The sequence below is a fragment of the Balaenoptera acutorostrata genome, chromosome 1 (assembly GCF_949987535.1).
Source record: "Balaenoptera acutorostrata chromosome 1, mBalAcu1.1, whole genome shotgun sequence".
Lineage (NCBI taxonomy): Eukaryota > Metazoa > Chordata > Mammalia > Artiodactyla > Balaenopteridae > Balaenoptera > Balaenoptera acutorostrata.
In genome coordinates, this window is record NC_080064.1 from 135,403,897 (window position 1) to 135,407,422 (window position 3,526).

A 3,526-nucleotide genomic window follows, 5' to 3' on the forward strand; every position below is an offset into this window, starting at 1 on the left:
AGTACACGTGTGGAGCCAGAGAACTTGTATGGGAATCCCCACCTGACATCCCTCAGTGGTCTCCTCGTGGAGCCCCCTGAACAGTTGAGGGAGCCCAGATCAATAACAGGAGGTGGAGGAGGGTCCTGCCACCATCCTGTCCTGGGCTGGGGAAACTCACTTTAACTCCGAGGTCAGGCTGGCCAGGATGCCTGCTGAGAGGACAGCAGGCTCTAGCTACTCACTGGCCTAGGGGTCACCACCTCTGACCATCACAGGAGCCAGAAGAGCACCCGGAAGTCATCAGTGGTTATGGGTTCCTGGGGTCACCCACAGGGGCACTTGCTGGCAGGGTGAGGGGTGTGGACTAAAATATTCTCTTCTTTAATTTACTTTTTTTTTTTCTTTTCTGGAAAAAGTAATGCATGTCCATTGTAGAAAGTCTGAAAACAAGAACAAGTAAAAAGATAAATTAAATTACCCATTTCCTTACTAGTAAATGTAGCCAGTGCCACATTTTTATGATATAAGGCAGTCTGTTCTCTCTCTCTCTATAGAGGTATCTTACCATATATATGGTATACCACACACCATACCATGTATATGTCCATTACCAAATATGTGGTGCTTTTTATCTCCTCAGTTAATCAGTAGGGTCCTCATCTGTCCTCATTTTCGGGACGTACAGAGCTCATCCGAAGGCCCTTCCTTCTCCCACTGTCCATGAAGACCAGGGGCTCATTCAGTCCAAAGTGATCCAGAGATACGTTCAAACACCGGGAGGTGACAAGGTGGTATCTGATCAATCCTGTGCTGCTTGTTTTTCTTGCTGTCACATGGCTCCACTGTTGGAAGCTGTTTGTAATACTGTGATGTCTTCACAGATCTAGACTCTTCATCACTACCATTCCATTGAGGAACCCCATGCTTGGGCTCTGAAGTTATGGCTCTCTAAGCCACAGGCCCTGGAACTGCACTGCGAGGCTTTGTGCCTCAACCACTGCTCTCCCAGAACTGGCCCAGCCCCACGAACCTCAGGCTCCTGTGATCGGCTGGTGTCCCCATCATGGCATCCCTTTGCCTTTCCTGCCTTTGGGGCCTTTGGAATCTCCTTCTACCAATGAAATATGGTCAGGGCCACCATTTTTCCCCCTAATTTTAAATCGTGAGGGAAGACATGTAGGGGACCAGGTTACTTCCTTCTTAGAAGATCCTGGGTTCCTCATGCCAACTGGTCCCCCTCTGCCCAGAAACTAGTTCTACCTATTACGGAATATTAGTCAGGCTTCAAAAAATTTAATTACGTCATTCTCCGAGGAACATGCCGCAAAACTCAGATCTCCCTCCTCCAGGATGGCAGATAGGACAAACGCAGTGGATCGTTGTGTGACTGACTGGAAAGTTGTCTGATCTGCCCGCCTAGGCAGGAGCCAGCAGGCAGCCCTGGCACATCGTTGCATGGAGCTTTCCTTTGGGACCAAATAAAATCCGCTCCTCTCCCCATCCTGGAGCTGTCCTGGTGATTGGGGCATCTCTGCACTCCGGGGGCAGGCTTGGAATGCCAAACACTGCCTCCCGGGCCACTGATGGAGTACCCAGCTCAGCATTTTTCATCATCAGTTTAAAGAGTGAAAATGCTTCCACATCTCAGAGCTGAGGAACTGGATCTGAATAATAATTACGTGTGCGTAATTGAGGCACTCCACCTTCAAAACATCCCCTGTCTTATTATCACTTCTTACCACTCCAGTTCAGGCCACTATCACTGCTCTTCTAGACAATTGCAGTCTAGACAATGTTCTGCAGGTCCAGTTGGGGATGATATGTTTCATTGGCAAGCCAGAATTATGGGACCTAATGACAGCCCATATCAAGGCGGTGTGTTCTTTTTTTTTTTTTTTTAAATTCTCATGCTTTTGCATTTATATATCTTTTCACTTCTAAAAAAAGAAATTATTTATTTATTATTTATGGCTGTGTTGGGTCTTCATTTCTGTGCAAGGGCTTTCTCTAGTTGCGGCAAGCGGGGGCCACTCTTCATCGCGGTGCGCGGGCCTCTCGCTATCGTGGCCTCTCTTGTTGCGGAGCACAGGCTTCAGACGTGCAGGCTCAGTAGTTGTGGCTCACAGGCCTAGTTGCTCCGCGGCATGTGGGATCTTCCCAGACCAGGGCTCGAACCCATGTCCCCTGCATTGGCAGGCAGACTCTCAACCACTGCGCCACCAGGGAAGCCCTTGTGTTCTTTCTGACAATTCATTTTCCTACAGACTACCCCTTCAAACCACCTAAGGTTGCATTTACAACAAGAATTTATCATCCAAATATTAACTATTTCTAAAGTTCTTTTATCCATTTGTTCACTGCTATGTGATCCGAACCCAGATGACCCCCTAGTGCCAGAGATTGCACAGATCTATAAAACAGACAGAGATAAGTACAACAGAATATCTCAGGAATGGACTCAGAAGTATGCCATGTGATGCTACCTTAAAATCAGAATACCCTGCATTATAGCTGGAATAAACTTTAAATTACTGTTAAAAAAAAAAACAAACAGCCCGACTTCTCTGCTTCCACTTGGTCCCCTCTAGAGTCTATTTTTCACACAGCGGGCCAGAGTGTGCTGCTCAAAGCCCTCCAACGCCTTCCCACAACACGCTAGAAGAACATCCGCTCTCCCCACTGTGGTGTGAAGGCTCCGCCACGTGACCCCCATGCATCTCCCCAGTCTCCCCACTTCCCCGCCTCCACTCCAGCCACACAGCCCTCTTGCTCCCCGAGAGTAGCCCCAGCCTATTTCTTCCTCAGGGCCTTTACGTGTGCTTTCCCCTCCTCCTGGAATATTCTTCCTCCATTTCTCCACTCAGTTCCCTCCCTGGATTCATTCAAGTCTTTGCTCAAAAGTCACTTTTTCAGAGGGGACTTGAAAACTAGACACTGTTCCCTGCCATACCCCACCTCCCTCCATCATGCTCGAGCCCTAGATCTCACATTGTTTTCTTCATAATTCTTACTATGAACCCCTAATTTTTATATCTTATTGATTTGTTTCCTTATTTCTTGCTTGGTTTCCTAGCTGAAGTTCCTTGAGAGCAGGCAGAGCCATGCCTGCCCTTTTTGTGGTGGAATCCATTGGGCCTAGAATGGTGCCTGCTACACAGAAGCTGCTTTGTGAACATGTTTTACATGAATGAACGTAGGAGGCCATTTCTCAGGTTTGTGGAGATGGAACACAAGTGGTGAAATTGCTTGCCTGCATAGAGGACGCTAAGCATAAGTGCACACACACACACACACATGCACACATACACTGTAGCAATGAAATGGGTAGACAGAAATATAATTAGATTTCTTTCCTGAAATTCAAAACTATGGTTTGGGTCAGTTCTCAGCCAGAATCTGCTCTACCTTTGGGCGTCTCTTCTGGTCCTACAGGGCTACATCATTCTTTGCCAACTGCGCAGGCAGATTCTTCAGGAGAAATGAGTCTGTGAGAAAGCAGTCTGGTTTCTGAGTGACCTACCTTCCTTAGTGGAGCCTCCTGAAG

The 3,526-nt window shown here is 47.6% G+C and overlaps 1 pseudogene; it reads left to right on the plus strand.

The window, feature by feature from the left end:
• The first annotated feature begins 1,802 nt into the window (after positions 1 to 1,802).
• LOC114237360 (ubiquitin-conjugating enzyme E2 D3-like) lies at positions 1,803 to 2,459 on the plus strand (annotated as a pseudogene).
• Positions 2,460 to 3,526: the final 1,067 nt, after the last annotated feature.